This window comes from Terrapene carolina, unplaced genomic scaffold, assembly GCF_002925995.2.
Source record: "Terrapene carolina triunguis isolate 2854851 unplaced genomic scaffold, T_m_triunguis-2.0 Scaffold402, whole genome shotgun sequence".
NCBI lineage: Eukaryota > Metazoa > Chordata > Testudines > Emydidae > Terrapene > Terrapene triunguis.
In genome coordinates, this window is record NW_020664753.1 from 2,123,751 (window position 1) to 2,129,761 (window position 6,011).

Here is a 6,011-nt window from a genome sequence, read left to right on the forward strand (position 1 = left end):
GATGCATGTCATGTCATGCATCCGAAGAAGTGGGTATTCACCCACGAAAGCTCCTGCTCCTATACGTCTGTTAGTCCATAAGGTGCCACAGGACTCTTTGCTGCTTTTTAAGATTCAAAAGGATCTTGATAAATTGGAGAACTGGGCTATAGACAGCAAAATGAAATTCAACAAAGACAAGTATTAGGTGCTACACTTAGGTGCCACAGAGTGAGTACGATGCTATTTTCATGTCAGTTGGAGATAAAAAAACCCTTATCTCTGGGAGGCAGCTGGCTGAATTGCAGCTTGGCCTGGAAGAAGGGAAGCAAAAGATTAACGCTATCGGAGTGAACTTGAGACTGCTGGAGACACCGGCTTTTCTCTTAAGCCCCTGGCAGGGTATTTCCTTAATGGCTGATAGAGTGAAACCTGGCCCTGCAGAAGTCGATGGCAAAACTCCCATTGACTTCAGAAGGGCCAGGATTAGTGGTTCGGGTCCTGCAGTCCTTGTTGGTGTAAAACAGCCCAGTTTACACACAAGATGTCAAGGGAGGGAGAATGTTACCCTGACCCTTGGGGATCTGCTGCAGGGGTTAATCTATTAGAAGTGTGGGTCTTACTTGCAGTTGGAATCTGTTAGCTTCAACGTATAACTTTGGGATGGAGGTAATGCGTCGAGCCATTGTATCTTGTTATGCTTTTGTAATTACAATCAAAACACCCTCTCCCGGTTCCCCACTCTCCAGCCCCAGCAATACATAGTAGAAATCCTGTTTGATCTCCTGTCTATTCACCAGTGGAGGCAGAGGAAACAAAGCCTGAACTTGTCCAATAAATTCGTTGACGCTGATTCACTCAGCTCGGCTCACCCATAAAAAGGCTATGCTCAGTGTGTGTTTGGAAATCGTGGGTCAGAGCCCCAGCTCAAAATATCATGACATTGGCTTAAAAAGCATGAGATTTCTAAAAGGAGACAGACTGGTTTTTCTTTGCCTTTTCGTGTTGGTGTCAATAGAGGTCGTGTTTTCAAACTTTTCTCCGCAACCAGCAGGGCTAGAAACTTTTTTTTTTTTTATTTTAAAAGAAAGTTGAGATCCCCCATAATCACAGGAAACCAGGGGCTGGGGCTCCAAATAAAAGAAACCCAGCAACTATCATGAGTCTCATGATAAAATTGTGAGAGTTGGGGACAGTGGTGAATTAGCCACTGGGCTTAGGGGGCCCATGCCTAGGGGGCCCGGCCAACTGTGGGGGCCCAGGCCCCCAGCTGCTGGGCAGGGAAAGCCCCTGCTCCCTGACTCTGCTCCCCGGTAGCAGTGCTGGGCAGGCAGGTGCAGTGGGGGAAGCCCCCACGCCCTGACCCTGCTCCTCAGCAGAAGCCGGGGGATGGTGGAAGCCCCAGTACCCCCCGTCCCTGGAAGAAGCTGGGGGGCAGCAGGGTAAGCCTCCAGTGCCCCGACCCTGGTCCCCTGCAGAAGCGCAGGGGGTGGTGGGGAAAGCCCCAGCTCTGGGACCCCCTCTGTAGCTCCACGACTGGAGGAGCTTTCACTCCCTGCTGTGGCCTGTAGCAGTGACAGGGGGACAGAGCTTCTCTGGTCTTGGGGCTGCAATATGCGCCAGAAAGTAGCAAATGGGTTGTGGGGCCGCAGTGGGGGGGGCAGAATGGGGAGATCCTGGGTGGAACAGGGTAGAGCCCCAGGGAAAGAGCAGAAAGGGGTGGGGCTGTGGGTGGGGCCACAGGTTGAGGGGACTGCAGGTGGAAGGGATGGGGAGGGCCCCCCACTTGCTCTAGCCCAGGGCCCCAGGAAACCTTAATCCACCTCTGGTTGGGGACACTGAAAGTCCCTGGAGCCCCCGGACTCTGACTGAGCCAGACACATTGTGGTGTTTGGCAAAACTCACTTCAGAGGAAGCTGCAAAAATGTTAACCTGAGCTTCTGAAAAATTCCGGTTAAGTGCAGAGAGGCAATTCCTGTGGGAGGAAGCGGGTTCTGATCCACCCAACCAGGCTCAACCCTGGCCTATGCCCTGAGGTCCGGAAGAGGGACAGATCAGCTCTGGCTTCTCAGAGTCCTTAATTGCTACTTAAAAGTCCCCCCACCCCGTATAATTAAAAGTATTCTGTGTCCTTGCGCCTCCCTCACCAATCATGTCTTCTCCTGAGGACCCCTCCTCCTCCAGGCCTGCTCCTTGGACTGTCATGGCTGTGCAAGCATCTTGGCCTGTCGAAACATATTAGAGAATGATCACTGTCTCCTCGGATGTCTCTTTGATCATTACTTTCCCTCTCGGATCCCTTCCCTGGGTCTCAAGGTTAGTGTCAGATGGCCACAGGAAAGCAGCGAAGAAGCAAGAGGTTTGTTTTATGGGCTGTTTCCTTGGAGGATCTCGGAAATCACCTTGTGAGGACACTTCCCTCTCGTGTTTCCATGGTGAGAGGAGGCACTAGCCTGTGGCTGCCTCCGTCAGGATTGTCAGGGGGCAGTTAGATTGTGATAGTGATCGTCTCACAAAGAGTGAGGGCTGAGTGTGAACGTAAGAACGGCCAGACTGGGTCAGACCAATACCTATCCCTGTATCCTGACTGCCAACAGTGGACAATGCCAGGTGCTTCAGAGGGAATGAACTGAACAGAGTAATTTTGAGTGATCCATCTTCTGTCATCCAGTCCCATCTTCTGGCAGTCAGAGGCTTAGGGATACCCAGAGCATGGGGGTGCAGCCCTGACCATACTGGCTCATAGCCATTGATGGACCTATCCTCCATGAACTTATCTAGTTTTTTTGAACCCTGTTATACTTTTGGCCTTCGCAACATCCCCTGGCAATGAGTTCCACAGGTTGACTGTGTGCTGTGTGAAGAAGTACTTCCTTTTGTTGATTTAAAACCTGCTGCCTATTAATTTCATCAGGGGAGCCCTGGTTCTGGTGTAGGGGTAAATAACCCTTCACTATTCACTTTCTCCACACTATTCCTGATTTTACAGATCTCTATCACATCTCTCCTCAGCTGTCTCTTTTCTAAACTGAACAGTCCCAGTCTTTTTAATCTCTCCTCAGATGGAAACTAATCATTTTTGTTGCCATTCTCTGTACCATTTATAATTCAAATATATTTTTTGAGAATTGAGACCTCTAGCATCACAGTGGCAGACACAATTATTGTTCATATAATTGACTGGAAACTTGCAGACCCGTTTGCTTCAATAATACCCTGTTTCAGTGAGTTCTGCAGATTAACGCGCTATTACATGGAAAAAATACCTCTCCATCAGTCTTTCTTCATGCTCCCTTAAGGAGACAGTGGGCGAATGGATTTCCCATCTTGTTCATCGAGTCTGAAATTGTTTATTTGCAGGGCTTTGGAACTGTGCTCTGGCTCCGCTCCAGCTCAAAACCTGCAGCTCCACTGCTCTGGAGCTGCTCCGGGCTCCACTCCAAAGCCCTGTATATTTGCATAGATTTTTAAGATCGGAAGGGACCGTTGTGACTATCTAGGCTAACTTCCTGCATAGCACAGGCCAGAGGATGTCACCCAGTGATTCCTGCATACAGCCCATATCTTGTGGCTGAGTTAGTGCACATGTTTTAGCAAGACACTGTGCTTTGTTCCTAGGTCCAGCTCTACTCAGGGATGCTGGGGTGTTCAAAAGGCAGATGCCGCCACAAATCCTCTTGCTTGACTTTCTCTCTGGATGTCAACTTGGCTTCCCCCTCCAGCACTGAAGTGTGCTGAGCTGTGAGATTCCTGTGGCTCCCCAACATCGTCCCAGAGGAAAACTTGGAGCAGCCAGCAAAGAGTTAGGGGGAAACAAGGCAGGACTGAGAAATTAAGTCATTCTGTTCCTCTGCACAGCTGGCTGCTTCCACATTCCCCAAGGAGGGGGAGAAGTTGCTTGTTGTAAACTGTCCTTATTAACTAGACATTTCATTTAAATTGTACTTAGCACCTGCCTCCAATTACCCAACTTCAAGGCCCAGGCATGAGAGATGCTGGGGCTCTGATTAAATCCATGCTCAGTGTCAGCGAGCTATTAAGCCAAGGGAAGGCGCGGTGCTCCTTTGAAGGCGATCATTTGTCTTCATCAAACGTGGCCATCCTTGAGCGCCCTGACAGGAGCCTCTCATGGCGAGATAATCAGGGCTGTTATTGTGGAGAGATAAAATAATGGACTGCGGTCCCCGGCTTGAACCTGGGGAGTGATTTGTATTCATTAACGCTCTCGCAAATTACCCTTCCCTGATTAACATGTGACTGAGACAGGCAGCCGGACCACGCTCAACAGCTAGCCGACTCAGGACTCCTTGGTGCTCTGCGTCGGACTAGAGTGTCCTGCCTTGGGCGCTGCAAGGAGGCCTTGGGCCTGGCAGAACGCTGTGGAGAAAGAGGCCTCGTAGTAGGACTAAGAAGGGACACGATCCTGGGTTCGCTAATCTCACCACTAAATCGGACCCCAGGTCCAGATTCTCAAAGGCATTAGGTGCTGAGCTCCTGGTTAAAAGAACGGGAGTTTGGCACCTGCATACCTTGAAGATGTGGCTCCAAACTCCTGTACTGGCATGGTGGGCACCCTGATAAACTCTCCAGTGTTGCCTCTGATGTCTAGATAATGATACTTCAGTGCTTCCCAGACTTACCATTGTGTAATACCTAGTTCTTATCTCTCTTTCGTCAGCAGCTCTCAAAGCGCTTTGCAAAGGAGGTTAGTAGCATTACACCTGTTTTGCAGATGGAGGAAACTGAGGCACAGAGAGGGGATGTGGTTTGCCCAGGGACACCCAGCAAGCCAGGAATAGACCCAAGGTCTCCTGAGGCCCACTCCAGTGCTCTATCCACTAGGGAACAGCACACATCCCATGGTCACGTTTTTGGCTCTGAAAGGCAAAAGGGGGCATTAGAATCAATAGCAGATATTTGCCCTGCTCTGCTCTTGGAGGTAAACCCACTCGCCTCTATTCCCTTCCTCAGCTGGCATGTCCTCTGTGGACAGACGGGGGAGGTACGTGTCTCCATGGAGGGGAGGGTTAGGAATAGGTAGCCATTGGAAGACCTCTCACAGTGGGACTCTGCAAAACCGATCGCAAGAAGGGTTCAGCCCTGGCTCTGCTTCACCTGGACCCCCAAAGTTGAGGGGTGCTGGTTTGGGACAGTCTCCAGCTCTGTCTGGAATAAACCCATTACCCTTTCTGACTTTAAAGAGCTTCAGCATTACCTTTTCCTAGGGGAGAGGGGAGGGAAACTCCAGAATCCCCGTCTCAGGTCCTCACAAAGATGCAGGCTCGCAATCAGACATGTGTTTGAGCTGCTAAATGCCCTGGATTTTCAAACATCTTTGGGTTCAGGTGCAGTCAGATCTGGAGCCAGCCCAGGATAAAGGCAGGAACTGCAGGGCCCCTCGCAGTAGGAAAGAGAGAGCCCTGGGCCAGGGTGACTTGCAAACTCCAGTGCTGGGTCTGTATTTTGAATGTTCTGAAGTTTGGGTCAGTTAGAATCTAAGATCTTGGGTCAGACTGTCTCTCGCACCAATAAATATTGACACAGTTGCTTGCCTGGCACCAGCATGCTTGCTAAACCCTCCAGATTAGCCCTGGGAGCAGCCGGAGCCCTTGCATTATCTTCCTTCAAATCTTGCCTTAAAATTCACCTCTGCCATGATGCCTGCTAAACACTGGGCAATGGCTAGGCAGCTGGAGTGGTTTGTGACCCGCTGGAGGCTGTGCGCTACCCATCCCCCTTTGTGTCTGATCTGCACAGGAGTGAGTCTGTCCCAGCCCCAGCTACCAAGCCTGGCGCTTGCTCGTGCTCTCTCTCTTTCGCTCAAGTTGTACCAGCTCATGCTTTCAGCTGTGGAGAACCCAAGAGCGAGTGTGTTGGCCAAGATATCGGCTGTCACACTGTGACAGCTGCTTCTTACACTGATCCCAATCACCTTGGTTACTTGCGTGTTTGTTTCATTTAACTGTTGTCTCTTCTCTTAGAGATTCTACGTTTTCTGGGGTAGGGGCTCTGCTATTTATTACATCTGTGAT